The sequence below is a fragment of the Rousettus aegyptiacus genome, unplaced genomic scaffold (genome assembly GCF_014176215.1).
Source record: "Rousettus aegyptiacus isolate mRouAeg1 unplaced genomic scaffold, mRouAeg1.p scaffold_m13_p_7, whole genome shotgun sequence".
NCBI lineage: Eukaryota > Metazoa > Chordata > Mammalia > Chiroptera > Pteropodidae > Rousettus > Rousettus aegyptiacus.
In genome coordinates, this window is record NW_023416310.1 from 7,851,147 (window position 1) to 7,868,720 (window position 17,574).

A 17,574-nucleotide genomic window follows, 5' to 3' on the forward strand; every position below is an offset into this window, starting at 1 on the left:
ATCCCTATCAATCTATTCGACATTCTCCAAAGGTTCTCAGCTTTTCAGCCCATAAAATTCTGCTCGAATCTTTCCTTCACTCGACATGTCTTTTAAGACTTTGTTCAGGGACTACCTACCCCATATTACCCGTCCAAGCTAATGTCCCTTTTCTCCCTCCTCTAACATATCAGACCTTCATTAAAAAATATTAAATATTTTCCGAGGTATGTCTCACTCACTTGATGATTAGTTTAAAGAAAGCCAATGAAATGTTATCCAACAGAGTGTCTTGTCACGTGTACTACACATACATACGAAATATGTCAGGCTAATGTAGTATCATACAAAAGATGTTTATCCGAGCACCAGAATTATGGCCCCAGTAGTCATATGGGGTCCGCGAGGTCAAGATATTTATTTATAACCATACATAGAAGCAGGTCATTAAGTCGATTTTGAAAAGATAATAAAAGAATTGAGAATAACAGAAGCCACATTCAAAAGCCTCTGAAAGGAGATTGTAAAGGGTGTGTCTCATGATTACCAATGATGGATGATAAAGGACAAAAAAAAACGTGATTTGAACTCAATCTCCAATGCTTCACCAAGAAGAAAATGGCCTGGACTGGCACATGTGCATTTTTACTTCTGAAGGCTGGTATTACCGACCACGTTAGCCACAGTCAGCTCTGTGGCAGGCCTGAGAAAACTGCAGGGCTACATATGACTCTCTGTATTGTGTTTCTCTGCCATGATTCGACAATTCTAAATATTATCTCATTAAGATATACGGCCTGGCCTCTGCAGCCCAATGGGGACCCAGCACGTAGAGCTCACGTTGGGGGAGCAGGGCGCAGTAAGGGCAGCAGCCAGCAAAGGCACCTGCAGGGCAGCCGGATGGGGAAGCTGAGGAAGGGGTGAAGGGTTCCCAAACACGTGGAACACATCACACAGGAGTCAGAAATTACTGGGAAACACGCTAAGGAATTGAACATTTGACCAATTTATTTTGACTTTGTAATATAACTTGGGTTACGTGACAATGCCAAAAAGCTCTGAAAGGGAAAGCAATTTACCAAATGTGATATCTCTATTTCCTCAATAGAACAAGTATTTAAGAAGGAATACTTCCTGGTGGTTTTAGGCCTTGAATCCAGTAACTCGCTCACAAATTCAGAATCCTATACACTGTGTCAAGGAGACTAGAAAATCCAAATAATGTAAGGCATTGAACTTGATTGCTGAAGTCTCTTTACACTCTGGCATTCAAAGGATATAACACATTCTTCCCCGGGCAAGGTTGAACTAATGCTTGAGAGGAGACTAGTGAAGTCTGGGAATAGCTCCAGGTATTTGAAAAAAAATAAAAAATAAAAAGTGGAAGATGTTTCACTCTGAGCAAGAAAGGAAACAGCCTGTGTGCAGTTTAGTTCAGATCAAAATTCTAAAGTGCTTTTGATTCTGATTGCGTTAGGCATTCCAAATTCAAAATATGTGATTCCCCTTATGCTCAAGGAACTTTCTTCTAATCGGAGCAGCACAAGCGATACATAACACACAGATCTTACAATCGTGTTAAGCACAGAATGCTCTCAGAGAACAGAAAGAGTGTCCCTACCACGATCTGGGTAATCGGGATGTTCTTCGGAAAAGCTAGGTCTCAGTTTACACTGGAAGTTAACTAGAAGCTGAACAGACAGGAAGACAGACAAGAGCAATCCAAGCAGCTGGTGCTGAACAAGCAAGCAAAGGCACGGAAGACAGAAACAACACGATATGTTTGGGAAAATACAAACACGTCTCTGGTTCTAAAGAGAATGAAAGAAGAAGCAGGATTGACTAGAAAGGAAGTTGGGGAAGTAGGTATGACTTTCTATTAACCATATAGATAAAGGGCATCATTTATAAAAAATATATGACAAATTACGAGGGACTTCTGACTGATTCAGAATTCAGGCATGGACATTGTATTCTGGTGTTTAGCAGAGAATCTGTCACTCTGTAGATACGCAGTAAAGATTTTTACAAATAAATGAATTAACACTATGCAATGATTATGCTGTTTCAGAGACAGGAACAAAAACTTATTAGTGCAGACACCTTGGCTATCCAGAATATTTTTTTCCATTGCAGTTAAAAGGCTAAGTAGAAAGCAAATAACAGCTTGGCTCTTTGGTAGAATCCACTTCCTGAAAGGCCATTCTCAGTCCAAATGACTCGGGCCACAAGCATATATATCTCTTAGCTAATCCATCACTGCGGTGATCAGAGGATCTGGGGACATGCACTGTGCTTTCCCGAACAGCACACTCCCACCACCACACCAGGGAAAGCTCACATCACTAATATCACTGCCAGGCTACTGTGTAAAAATAAAGAAACAAATAAACAAATTGATGAACAACATAATGACATCATTAGACCATTACTGATGCCTTTGGGGCAAAACTAATCTAGCAATAGGCAAAGGCATCAAAAAGCATGGAAGAAGATAAGCGAATACAGGAGGCATCATAGCGTCTTTGAGTTCATGGCTAAACTTTGAGATGTGCCAAATATTTACCTCTGGGGACCCCACTGAACAAGATGAATATCCTAAACCTGAGCCATCTGAGATTTACTTTGTAATATGACAGTTCGCACAGTCGATACCATTATAATGAATTCTCCATTTTCTGATTAAATTTTATGGCTACTGGCATTCTCAGTTAGAGGTGTTTTCCCCACTGTAACGAGCAATCACAGGGGAAATGAATGTTGCTACTATTCTGCAGCCTCTGCAAAATTTTCCAGATTTTATGGAACCCAAAGCCTGCACAGTTCAAAGTATGCTTTGAGGGGAGGACAGATGGGCGGTGGGCAGTCACATGTTGTTTTGGACTGGAAAAAAAAAAAAAAAGAAGAATGGAAAAAGTGCTTTGAGAAAAGTGGGAAACCTGAAACTAATTTAAAAAAAAAAAAAGTGAGGAAAGGTTGAGTCAGTCATGCATTTGAATGCCAAATCAAGGAGTCTGGGTATTTCAAGGAAGCTTATGAGGTAGTCATTATATAACAATGGATTTGTGATTATCTTTATAAACTTATTCTATCTAGCTGAAATGTGATCCCTTTTTTTATAGGACGAAGCAAAAAAGTATTGGTTCACATTATGAAAGCTTGAGGCCAACTTAGTTTTTCTTAATAACATGGAATCCTTTTGAATCTCAGGATTTGGAAGCCATTTTATTTCCTGTAATTTTATGCCTTGTCATTTATAAAACAAATCTGTATATAGAATGGGAAGTGATTCACAAATATTAATATTTCAGTGAGAGCCTTCTGTCCTTTTCTCAAATGCAAAACAAAGAAATTTCACCTCTAAAAATAATCATGCTATGTTACTAAAGTAATGAAACAGACTGAATAATTGTACCACCAGGTACTCAGTGACTGTGCAGATATAAAATCAGTCAGTCTAGTCAGGAGTCAGAAATCACAGCTTTTAATTTAACCGAGAAAATGTAATATAATTAATTAACTAAGTATAAAAATATTTGACCAGATAACTGGCCCTACTAGAACTCTGAGCTATCTTTTTTTTCCATAAAATTCTTTATTCTACACATTTTGTCCCATGATTTGCACAATAAAATTCTGATTCCTATTTCAGAGAGTTGGTATTCATGTACTGTCTTATATGCACTTTTGTACCTTTCAGTCTGGTAGAATTAAGCTGAACTAAACTCATTGTACTACATTTTAATTGGATATCTTACTTTGGAATTCTTTATGACTCAATTCAATAGAATTGTGTGCTTATCACGTGAAAAGCTAGCATATCACTTTCAAGGAAAGGTAACATCAAATTCCATGAAACTAATTACCTGATAGAATTGAATAAGTGCTAATTTTTAAAAAAGTAAAAGGGCGGGGTGAAATCTATGCCTACATCAATCACGTAAATAATGCGTAGAAGATAATATTTTCGTCTAACACGTGAAATTGTCATGGGCTTTACCCAAAGTCAGAAGGATTAGTCGGTTCTACCCAGGTCTCTTCAATCCAGCACCAGATCAAACAATGATGGAAGCCTGATGAGAAGTTTTATTTCCCAACTTTAGGAGAAAGGCTAGGAATTAGGGCTGAAGCCCTGGAGATCTGCTCCCAATCTTATAGACGTTGTTATCCATTAAGGCACCCAGAAGCATGAGTGAGAGAAAACAATGCAATCTGTTTTCATCAAAGAAAGACAAAGAAGATTGCCTGAGATTTGTACATAATTAAAGACATAGCAAGACATTTGTTGGACCTTTGCAGCAAAGCCATTTTACTTATAAGCAGTTTAGAGGAGGAATATTTATGGCCCTTTCGACCTTTCCCACTGGCCCTGAAAGAAATTGGATTTCCAACCAAATCCATTTACAAGAAGAGAACTATTCATTCTAATAAAACCACAGGGTAAGTACATTAAGTAGGAAAAAAATGTCTTTTGATGAACAGAGACATTATACCCAGAGGAGTGACAGCAGCCTCGCGAAAGTTAAGCTTGGCTGCTTTGATCTCACTCAAAATTTTCCCAGCTCTCAAAGCATGGCAATACTACAATACACTGCCTTAGAGTTACACAAGTTCAATTAACTAATGGGCCAATTTTAGCCTTGAGGCTTGGGGAATGAGGTGATATATGAAGAAAAATGCCACGGACCCCTTAAATGGGACTTCGACTTCTCATCTGTACATTCATACAGCCCTAAGACCAGAATTAACATGGAGGGGATACCAAAAGTAAAGGTATATGATATTTGCATTTGAAAAAAAATTTTTTTTTCTCTTATTTGGAGAGGAAAGAACAGCACACGTGATATAGAACATAATAAAATTGAACATAATTAGAAGTAAAAAACAGACTGTTAACTATTGAAGTAAGCTGGGCAAGTTCGAATGAACTTCCCTGCGGTATGACCATGAGAATGATGAAAAGAATGTGGATTCAAACGTTTGAAGGACACGTGGACTGGGCTTGGAAATTGAGAAGTGAGGAGGAATGTGTTAACGCTCACGGCCTTGCTCCTGACTTACCAGAGTTAGTAAATGGCGGGGACGCTCACTGAGATGTGGAGCATAGACTAAGAACTGGGACAAAATGCGGTGGGTTAATTTATATGTGCTGAGTCTGACTGTTCTGCTCTATGGGGCATTTAAAGAAAAATCCCAGTAATAGTCCAGTAATACTTATGCAGTACAGAAGGCACGTCTAATGCTACAGACAGAGAACTCACAGTTGCTAGGAAATTAATACTAGCTCTGAAGACTTAAATCTTTGCTTTCCTTTCAGGTTATTTGAGTTTATAATCCCTCGTGACCGCACTAAACTCTAATCTTATATTTAAAGAAAGACGTGTAATATTTAACACATAGACTAAATATAGCAATATCTCCAATTTGTGATTGCTTTCAGAAAGGCATCCCCAATTTACAGCTAACTGTTAGATCGGCCTTAAGTGGCTCCTCACACTCATTTTTAGTATTGCTGGCAACAATTCTGGAATGACGTCCCTGAAAAGAATCAAAGCCAGCTTTCTGTAGGCCAGGTAGCCTATCTACCTGAGTTTTCCAACTTAGGAAATCTAAAGAAATATTCTGCAAGATTCAGTTTATTGCACCTACTCGATTGGGATGTCATGATCTGGACCTGGGGCCGCTCGTCAGAACTCTAGGGGAGTGTCGTGACATTTCCACTAAGTGATCCACAAGCAGCACCAAAAGTAAATACAGATAAAGCCAAGAGACAGGCAATTACATCTCGATTTCTCTCTCGCTCACTCACGCCTGAGTGTGCTCTCTCTCTCTCTCTCTCTCTCGCTCTCGCTCTTGCTCTCTCTCTCTCTCTCTCTCTCTCACACACACACACACACACTCAGGGATTAGTTCATAAATGAGCAGGGAGAGTTCCAACTAAGCTTAGAGTAGACAAGGAGAAGAAATTATACATCAGGCAGAAAACAGGACTGTGAGAGTACAGGACAAGAAGCAGCACTTGCTTCTTTATCTTTCACAAAAGTCCTCCAACTTCCCCAGATGCTGGAAACCAAAACCAGTTTCCTTGCTCATTAACAAAATGAAAACACAAGCCTGTATGTATTCTGATTAGAATGACAGAGAAAATTCTGGTTTTCTCAACAAACATAAGATGATGAACTAAACCAGGAGGGATGAATGGGGCGGGGGAGGGGGGGAATCTAAGCACCAACATATGAAAAATGGACAGAGAACAATATGCCTGCAAATGTATTTCAGGAGATAACAGAACCTCACTGAAATTAGAATAATAAACTGTTAGGTAATAAGTAGCCCTGGGGGACCTGATATAATTGATGAGTAAGAGTGCTATGTGATTAAAATATTATTTGTTTATACCATTAATGCAACAGGACTGTAATTTAGTGTGTAATAGAAAAAAGGATGAAGTTAGAGGATGGTATATGAAGAAAAGAACTCAATAAAGATGAGATGAATCTCCCTGATCTCAACAGGATAGAAGAGAAACAGGAATTTCTCTACATCTGGGAATATCTAAAGAACATTTTTTGACTCAGGTGCACGAATATAAACAAATAATAAATAAGTAGTATGTACAATAATTTGTAAAGTCTGTGGATTCTTGGCAAGTGGAGAGTAAGCTCCTAACCAATCAATCTGGAAGAGAGCAGGTACCAAGGAAGACGAAAGATGTCAGAACTGCAGCAGGGAACTGAGAATATTCAACCACAACCAAGACTCATGAAGATTAATGTGAGTTATGCTGGGAGTAAGGCTGGAACTTTATTCATCTCGTGTTGGAAAAGCGAGGAGGCATTCAAGGAAGAATGGTCAGATATGGGTTGATATCGGGTTGATATATTCTTTCACGAAGTCTTTGTAAGTGGATAAAGCAAAATAAACCTATGTTCTGGGGAAGGAGATGAAATCATTGAATTTGAATACCCATTTCCATCCTCACTCAGTGATGTCATGTAGACTAGAAGAATAAACGGATATTTAAAGTGACTTTGTGGGCAAGGATGGCATTCAAATTCTTCTTAGCCTGTAGATCATGGCCCCAACCAATCAGAAGAGACCAATCAGAATGCACACAAACCATGAAAAACTGCTATGGCTGTACCAGTGGGAGTATCTTAAAAGGCGCATATGCTTCTAAGGAAGCCAAGTAAACCCTGTCAATATATTATTTGCTCTGTTAATATCCTTTGTAAATCATATGTAAATAAGATTGTGTAACAGTAAAATTCTCCCCAGCTCAATGACAACAAATGTGCAGCCAAGTCCTGCCAAACATATCTCTGAACATTTTGATTATTCTTCATTCTTTTCCTTTGCATTGACTTCAGTACCGTCTTTGCCCTCCTGGACTTTTTCTACCATGTCCAACTGATTTTTCTATCTAGATTTCTTATCTCTTCCATCCATTCTTCAAACTGCTACCAGAAAACGGTACTGAAATTATTAGATACCTGCATAAAAATAAAAAATAGCTACTCATCTTCGACAAATAAAATGTACATTTCACCCCAGGATACTCAAAACTTATAAAAAGTTGGTCCCAGTCTCCTTTTCATCTGCATTCTTTATTGCTACCCCGTTCTCCATGACCACACCACACCATCTTCTTTTCCACTTTGAGGGCTGGATAAATCCTAGCTCTCCACAGACAACTTCATTTATACACTCACATAATCCTGAATCTCATTGTCCCTCTCTGTAGGAAGATCACACCTTCCTGCCACACTAGTCACAGGCTTCGCTCTATGGCTTCTTTGGCCAACAAAGCAACATTTCTTCACAGAAGCTTTAACAGCCATCACAGAATTCCGATGCCTCTCTTTTTCTTTTCCCATAAGAACAGCATGCTCTAGTTAGCAGCTGCTCCCTCCACTTAGATGGCAGAATGAAACCCTGTGGTACAGAGCTGTAGTAAACCCACACCCAACATGAAACCTAGGCTAGACTGTTTTGCAGATTACTGGACAAAAGAGGACCAATATAGAGATCTGGTTAAATAAGGCTCAAATACTACGTCCATAGCTGTGACAATTTAAAGTCCCTCCCAGGGTTTCATGTCTTACTTCCTCTCACATACTCCTCTCTACCTTTACTTCAGTGAGTGTTACTCTGGTCCTGTCCTGTATAAAACCTGGACTAAGGATGTGCCTTTCTATTTCTCTGGAAGAATCCTAATCACACTCAATATCCATGAGTTTGATTACATTCAGTAATATTTGCATGGTTGAGAGCCTGGATCGCGTCTTACAGCACGGTCTCCTGCTAACGCTGTGTCTCAGCTCCTCATCCCCACAGAGGAGGTGGGAGACCATCTCCACCTCTCACCATGCTCCCCTGGGAAGGTAGGCAAGCACCTTGCTCCTATCACATCTCTGTCTTGGCACAGCCCCACAGAGCAGTCTGTTTTCCCCAGACTTGCTCCCACCCTTTATTTAAACCCAAATTTCATTTGGTATGAAATCATATTTGAATGCTATCATGACTAATTCCTAACATCCTATCGGACTTTTCCATTGCAAAAGCACTTTCCTGTTTGTTATCATATCACCTTTATTTTGCCCTCACATATAACATGGAGTCTGAAGCTCTTAGCACAGTGCCCAGCACGTGGTGGGCACTCCATCAATATCTGTGGGTGAATAATGAAGGAATAAATGTAAGCATAAACACGACTTTTAAGTGACAAGACAAGGATCAAATATCTTATAAGAAACAGAACTGGGATTTCAGATTTCAGATTCTGTTCCCCATGGCCTTACTGCCTGAGTCACTGTCACAGACTTCCAGCCCTTTTATTATGGAGGGGTGCAAACAGAGGTCGAGTGAACACAGCCCAGTGATTTCAAAGACAGGGTTAAAGTGCCAGGCAGATAGCGAACTAAAAGATTTTTAAGATTTCTTCCAATCTGAAATGTTAATGTGAAGCCTAAGAACACTCTGAGATTTGTTATAAAAAGTATCTGTAAAATGGAATTTTTCCTCTAACACATACATTGTTTACATATGCAAAATGGCGTAGGAGCAGATTATATAAATTCAGCATGGAAATTCAGGATGTTCCGAAGGAAATTCGAGATTGAAACATCAAAGTTGATCACAAATTCTACCAGCAAACACTGTCTTCCTCACTCTGCGATGATAGATGACAAGTTGTTTCTGTCTGTTAAATAATTCACCGCGCTCAGTGTTTACAAGTTTACAAACACAAGAGGATTTACATTTCTATAATCACACTAAATCTCTACATTGAAAGCAGTCGGTTTTCATAAATGCATAGGTTTATTATCCCCTCGCTGCTGTTATCGCAGAGTGAACAGAATCATTATCCTTCCCTAGAAACTCATAATATGAAGTCAAAGGACCTGTTTGGAGGTTTTAGCTCAATTAGTTATTGATTGAGTGACCTGGGGCGAGGCATACAATTTTCAGGTTTGTGAGCTCTAAAGTAGGAGTAATAATAAACTTCAGTGAGTAGTAAAGATCAAATGAGATAAGATGGTGGCTTTCAACCTCCTTTTCATGGAGAACCAAGACTGGGAAGAGGACAAGCTAGAGAAGCCACAGGCCCCTCCCCACCCTCCACCCTTGGGCCAAAGAAAGTCAACCTTTAACTTTGCGTATTTCCCCTTCAGGCCTTCAAACTCCCAGCTCAGTTACTGTCAACGGAGTCAGTGCTGTTTCTAATAGGAACAATACCTCACAACCACTCAGTGCTGTAGAGTTCACAGAGCACATCCGTCTACATGATCTCATATCTAATCTTTACCATGAGACAAGAAAATTATCTTTCTCACTTGGATGCTAAACGACTGAGGCCCTAGAAGATGAAGTAACTTGTCCTGGTTCCAGGGATGAAGGGTAGCAGCTCCCAACCAGAGACATGCTCTTCCTGAAACTCCAGGCAGCCTGCACCTTCCTGCTTTTTCAATACATGAGATACCATCTTTAATTTAAAAACTGTTTGCCTTTTCAGATGACCTATGTTTTTACAATAAACAAGCCAAATTCTCATTTTTCTTCAAAGAATGGAACTTGTGGCTCATCTTAAGGAGAAAGTGAAAGCATCTATTCGAAATCTGATAAGATTTATAGCATAGCCTATGTTTCCGTTTCTGAAGCCAAAAAAAAAAAAAACACATTGTCCCCAGACCATGAGGATAATCACCCCAGTCCCAGGAGAGCATGCCGGGAGGGACAGCTGTCCCTAGATGGAAACAACAAATGTATCAACAACAAGCATCACCTGATTTTCTTGTTAATGATACTAACTTTCTTCTCACTGAGAAGAGCAACTATCTGGATTATTTTTAGTTAACATGTTCTGTACATCCCAGATGCCTGCCCATGGATATATATTTTCACTACTCACTGAATTCATTAATCTATTTAAACAAGTAGTAAGCACCTATCCTATGCTGGACATGTGGCTAGGGGTTGTGAATGCTGAATTTAGAGGGGTCAGTTCCAAAGCATGTCGGTTACAAAACATCTACAATGTTAGTTATCAAAAGCGTAACACCAAGAAACACAGCCTGTGGAATGAATAAATGGAAGGATTCACACTGCGGAAAGACAGATAACAGAACTTCATAACAAATGTACGTGAAATCTTCAAGATAAAAATATTTTTAAAAATGTAACTATTCAAAAAACAAACAAAAGATATTATGAAACAAAAGTAGTTAAATAAAAATCTAAAAATTAAAAAAATAAACTTATTAGGAGAATTCAACAATTCAGTGAAAGGGTGATAAATGTGGAAGGCATATCTGAAAAAAATGATGAAAATAGAGTACTAAAATTTACAAAGGAAGAAAACAGAGAAAGAAGTGAAGAACATGAAGAATGGATGTAATTGCTAACATAGCTTTAAAATGGGTTCTCTAAAAGGGGTAGAGAAAATAGGAGAGAAATAATACAAAGAAATTTCAAGAAATAATTATTGTAATTTGAAGAAAAAATGTCTTCAGATTTAAAAGGCACAGTACAGAGCAGTATAAATCATGCACTATACTTCTATATATGTTTAGTAAAATATTAGGTCCCAGGGATAAATAGAAAAGCTTTAAAGCTATCAACGAGTAAAAAATGTTTACCTGTAAACAAAAAAATCAAGAAAACAGTAAACTTATCATCAGCCACCATCAATGCAGAAAAAAATTTTTTAATACTTTAATATATTGAGAGAAAATAACTATCAAGTCAAATCTATATGTATACACATATATATGTATATATATATGTGTATACACGTATGCATATTAATATATATGCTTATGTACACATACTTTTCCTCATACACAATTGACAAAACTCAGGGCAAAATAAAAACATTTGGTATCATTCAACGACTAAGAGAATTTGCTAGTCAAAGATTCTACTGGAAGAATCACTAAAGGTTATATTTTAAAAATTCAGAAAGTCGAAAAGAATGCAAGAAGCAATGATATACAAAGACATCCATAAAATATTTGGCAGGCCTACATAAATATTCAGTGAAATTAATTATTACTCTAAGTTAAAAAACATTCTGTGAAAATAAAAATAAAATGAAGGGACTGCTGGTGTCCAGTTCTGCACGTAAGTGCCTTGAAAGTCACCCCTCCGATCTTACAAGTAAAAAGTGGAACAGATTGACTATCAAACTCTTTTTGGATCCGTAAGAAAGGAAGGACACAGGGCAAACCACTACCCCAGCATTGGAGAGACAGGCAAACACAGGGTGTCATGGCTTGCTGAAGCAGAGATTCATGAGTGCAAATAAACACAGGAACCCGTTCCAAGGCAGAAAAACATAAATAACTGGTAGAGGCAAAAAAAAAAACAGCAACAACAACAAAAAAAAACCCTGAAACTGAGCACATGGTAGATAAACTGATGATAAACAAAGGAAAAGAGAGACTTTTAAATCTAGCTAGAGAAATAAAGCTATATTAACTACAAAGAATAAAAATGCTGATTTCTCAATGGCAATGATGCAAACGAACAAAAAACAATGAAAAGATATATTTAAAATTCTGAAAGATAAATAAATGCTAAATAAAAATTGATACTCAGTGGAAATGTCATTCAAAAATAAAGATAAAATAATGACGTTTTTAGACAAAGAGAGAATCTTCCACCAAGAAACCTGGATAAATCTATAAAATAAATCTGTTAAAGAAAAATGATGAAACAGAAGGAAAATGATCCCAATACCTAACATGTACTTGCAGGTCGGAACAAAGAGAAATAAAATAGGTAAATAATTATGTAGAAATTAAAAAAGGAAATAAAACAAGTAAATAATAAATGAATATCAATTATGCAAAATAATAATTACGAGATTTAAAATATTAATAGAATTAAAATACATGAGAAAAACACATACACCCACATACAAAGACTTATAAAAATAAACAAATACACAGAGATATGGCCAGAAAGAAATACAAAATAATAGTAGTGGTAATCTTTCTGGTTTGTTAGTGAGTTGCAAGTAACGGGCTTTGGACAAATGATTTCAGTTTTCTTTTTACGTATCTTCGTAGTCTGCCAAGCACATACACAGACAAAAACCTCTACCTTACCTCTTGAAGCTAGCTGGGAAGACGAATGTTAAAAATACTTAAAGAAGTAAAATATATAATAGAGTAGATGGCAATAAACTTATAAGATGTATTGCTATTATAGCCAAAGGAACAACACACACACACACACACACACACACACACATGCTGGATACCAGCGAGGGGAACTAGGCAAGCACAGCCTGCAGCCCACCTAACAGAATGTAGTTGAAAGATTTTATCCATCTCACACACCTGCTCCCCACCAACCACCCTGCGGGGCTGAGTGCTCTGTGTGCTGATACAAATTTCCCAGCAGATGATCAGGTTTCCCCAGGGGATTTTCTGCTTTTAGCTCTTGAAAGTCCCCAAACCCAGGGACCCCCTCAGTCTTGGCAGACCAGGGCAGTTTGTCATCCTAAAACTTCATTAAAAGGAAAACTATTCGTTTGCTCTTGAGTCAGTTAGTTTGCACCAAGGCTGTCACCAATGAATCGGCTGTGGCCTTTAAAAGCTGTGCTTCTGGTCAGTGCATCTGCCTCTGGGTTTGACCCAGTTAGGATAACTCTTTCACAAGTCATGAGGCAGAAGAATGTAGACGCCTCCAGGGCATAAATTAAAATTTAGTAGAATGACATACATTGTATCATCACCATTCAGAGTTACTAGAATAATCTCACGTATTTCTCACAACATTCTGGGTTTTTTTCTTCTTAATGTTTGCTAAAAATATATCCTACCTCTCATCAGTATTATGTCTCTTGAGACTTGCCCAACCTCATCTACTTCTATGCATCTGTTGGAGCGACAGCGATTGTCATAGCTATCATTTCCTGAGCACAGATAACAGATGACCAGGCGGCTATGCATTTGACACATATAATCTTATTTAATTCTACAAACAATCCTGCAAGACAGACATTGAGACTATTTTACGGATGTGTTAATTGACCTACAGAGTGGTTCAGTAATTTGTACAGTGACGGGCCACCAACGAGGACCAGGGCTGGAAGGGAAACCATGGTCCACCTAACTACAAAGTCCAATTTCTTAAAAATTTATCTTAAAATTTAGTTTAAGAAGTTTATGAGTCATCAAACATGAAATCAAGTTTTTAAAAATGATTAATTCTTATAATGACTAGTTTTTCTTTAAACATCCCTTTCTGTTCAGAGCTAGATTTAAATCATATGATCTAAAGTGATTTAAATTAGAGGTACTATGCATCCATTTCATCTAGGCATACAAATGTCTCTCTGCTATACATTGCTCTTTAAATAGAAACTGCTCTAGAAAAAAAATTTTAATAGCTGAAATAATTATACAGTTTCTAGGTGAGTCATTCTGCAAATTTTAGTTTGGTGGAAGATTCCATATTTCTGGTAATCTGCGATAAAATGGTTTCCAGTTACCCAGTTATGTTCCTGGGAAAATTACAGCCCATTATTAAATACTGTTTTTTACTCAATTCAGTTGATTTACTTATGCAACTATCCTACAGTTAAAGTTTACACTAAAAACAAAGATGTATTTTAAAGTTTATATTGGGGCCTTTCAATAACTTTGTCAGGCATTTAACTAAAGAGTATCCTGGGAAAGACTGAATTTAGACAAAAGCTCTGTTGAATAAACTTAATTGAAATCCATGTATATCTACTGCTTTCTTCCTTCATACAGCAGGTACTCACTCTGTTTCCAGAAAGAGACGATATATTGCTCTGTCTCAATGAACTCTCCATCTACTTGAGAGACACATCAGCAAATAAATTATCACATGGTATGTCAAATGTATCAGTAGACATGTGGATAAGGCATAGAAGTGATGCAGAGGAGGAAGTGGGTCCAAAGATGGGCAAAGAGCATCAGGGAGGGTTCTCCAGAAGTGACGATGCCTAAGCTGGATGCTGAAGAGTGAGTGGAGAACACTGCGATGTGGAAACTCCTAGGATCTGCTGTAATTGATTTGATCTGTCTCCTTCACTTTACTCCTAGCGTTGGTCAATCAGAGGAACCACGTGCATGCGGTCCATCTTTGCTTACCCCTGCATTTTTTTCTCATATATTCAATTCAAGATCAAATGTGATCACCTTATGTGGCCTATCTTGCATGCATCCTACTAGACCGCTGTCAGATGCTACTACTTTCTGAAAACTTCCCCTATCACAATTGGTCATCAACTGTCCCTCCCTTTTGAAATAACACTTAGTTGCTCTGTTATGTCACTTATCGAAATTCTACTCTGTGTTTGTATTGTTGGAATAATCATTCTATCCTTCTTAACAGATCGTATGCTTTCTGAAAACACAGAGCTGTCCTAATATCAGCCCCTCCCATTCCTCCAGCCCAGGGTCTGCAATGGAGTAGGGGACCCATAAACAGGACCTCTTTATTAAAGGAATTTTTGCCTAAGAGATGAGCTATTGCATCCTTTGGCAATAAAACATCTAGAGAAGTTTTCACTCTCTGTAGCAGACATACTCCTCTAATGGAATACATGGAATTTTTTTTTAAACCAATATTAAAATGTACTAAGATGTGTTTATTTAAATAGTTTCTTTCTTAGGAACCTAAACATTCAATAATGCTTAGTTTCTGATTTTCAGCCACAGATGGAGAACCTGAAAGGAACTACTTTTCTTGATTTGTCTCCAGGGCTCACACTCACTACAGCACTGGAAGTATTTCAAACTCTAGAATAGACAGAGACTCGAGACTCCTGACTCCACCTGGAATCTAGACAAAAGAAGAGATCTGAAAAAGTCAGAAAATCCAAAGAAAGAAAAAGAACAAAAGAAGTGTTGAGTACTTCCTAGTGGTCGAGAAGAGGAAAGACTGAGGGAAGTCATCAGGTTTATGAAGAGGGACCGTTTAGAAAAATCAACCAAACATGACAAATAGGTTTCACCAAGGAAGAGGCAAAATGAACTTTTTTTGCATGTAAAAGATAAATAAGTTCAGAAAATGTCAAACAACTAAAAGGTTATAATATTTAAAGTTAGAATGGAGTGCTAAGTCCAGGAAATTGCTTGGCAAATAACCCAATATCTCCAAGACCCCATAAATGATTCATGTTTCATCTCTGAGGGATCGCAGTGTCCATTTCTTTTCAGAACTTCCACGGAGGAAAAAGGTGAGGTGTTCTCATTTCCCTACTTTATTTTTTGAATATAATTGAAATCTGAAATGTAAGGACGTAGTGCATTCCTAAATTTCCCTTAATATTATCAGAATCTATAATTCTTATTTCAAATCTTGGCAATCTGCCATGAACTAAAACAAACAGAAAAAAATGCTAAAAGAATTTCTTAGGAAATTTAAATTATGCATTCCACTTTAGTGCACAGAACAGTTCTTTGTAAAATTAAATCTCTCACTAAAGCTAACAGGGAAGGTTGATGAAAGGCAGAAACTTTGTATTTAAAGTCATTTTTTACTTTATCTTTTTGATTATGTTCTATTCTTTTTCACATCCTGATACAATATTTCCATAAAATGGAAAATTACTTTGAACAGATTTACATCTATATCTATCTTTAAGCTACTTTAAGTATATATTTAAGAACTATGATCAGAAGATCTTATAAGATGAAAACAATTCCAGAGAATTGCTTGAGTAAGCTCTGTGGGACCAGCCAGTAAAAGTCAAAGAAAAGTAAGTATAGCTAGGAAGTCATCTTAGTAAGTAATTGAGTGTGAGATTAGATTATTATTTTTTTCCTTTCTTTTATTACTATAAATAAAATTCTCACAGTTTAGAAATATCAAAAAGATAACTATTGAATTCCAGGGTATTAGTTATGGTAGGCAGACTGCTATAACAAATAAACCCAAAAATATTGGCTTAAGCACAAAAGACATTTTGACCAGTCCTAGACTAGTGTAAAGGTCAATGGAATAGACCCTCTCTATGCTACCATTCAAGGACTAGGGCTGTCAGAAGCTCTGCTATCGTGAGCATGTCATTTCCAAGGTCACTCTCTCCATCGTGGGCAGTCAGAAAAGAAAAAGAGCATGAAGAAATCCAGACCTGACCCATAAACACTGCAAATAACGGACATTACTTTTGCTTATATTTGCCTGTCATTTGGTTACAGGTACGGGTAGGAGTGGGATTGGAGGGTTGCGGTCCCAGAAGTCATGGACACCGCCCATAGTAATTCTACAATGTGGAGGAATAGGAACAAGAATTTCACAGACAACTTGCCATTCTGACTACAATTCTAATTGCAACCACTTGTCAATGGACCTAGGCTGTGGGTAGTGATGTGGAATCTGATAAGTTCAGAATCTGTCCTCGAGTTCCTCTACCTCTTGTTTGTAAATGCAAAATTTATTCTTCATGAAAATTAAAAAGAAAAAAATCTACCCATATACTTTAAGCTGTGGATGGGATTCAGGAAGATTTCCAATACAGAGTTAACACACAGCCAATTACACAAGCACAAATGATTGAATTTGGGTCAAAGATGGTGGACTAAGTTCAAGCCTTAACCCCTCTTTTCCTTAAGTTGAAAGTTTAGAAATGAAAGAAAAGATGTAAATGTTAAGCTAGACCGGGCAGAGGTCAAGGTAGAAAAACATCAGAATTGTGGACGTGAGTCAGACACACCAGAAGGCATGGGGAGGGCCGAGCAAACCAAACAACACTGAACATGACTTCGTTCCTTATGATAATGACTTTCTGGAGCACATGGCTTTGCCTTGACTTCTCAGATTGCTACTAATCTATATAAACCCTTCGATAATTGGTAAAAACCAACATTTTCTTAGCACATTTATATATACTTACCCAAAATGGAATATGTGATGTCATAAATTGCTTTTCCTCCTACATATTTTTCATGTCATTAAATATTATTCAACAGAATTATTGCAATGCTGCATAATATACTATAATATAGATTGACCATGATTTATTTAATATCGCAGTTAAAACAATATATAAATATATTCTATGATCTAGGCTCCCTCTCAATTTTTTATCATATCTCATTTAGTCTTCAC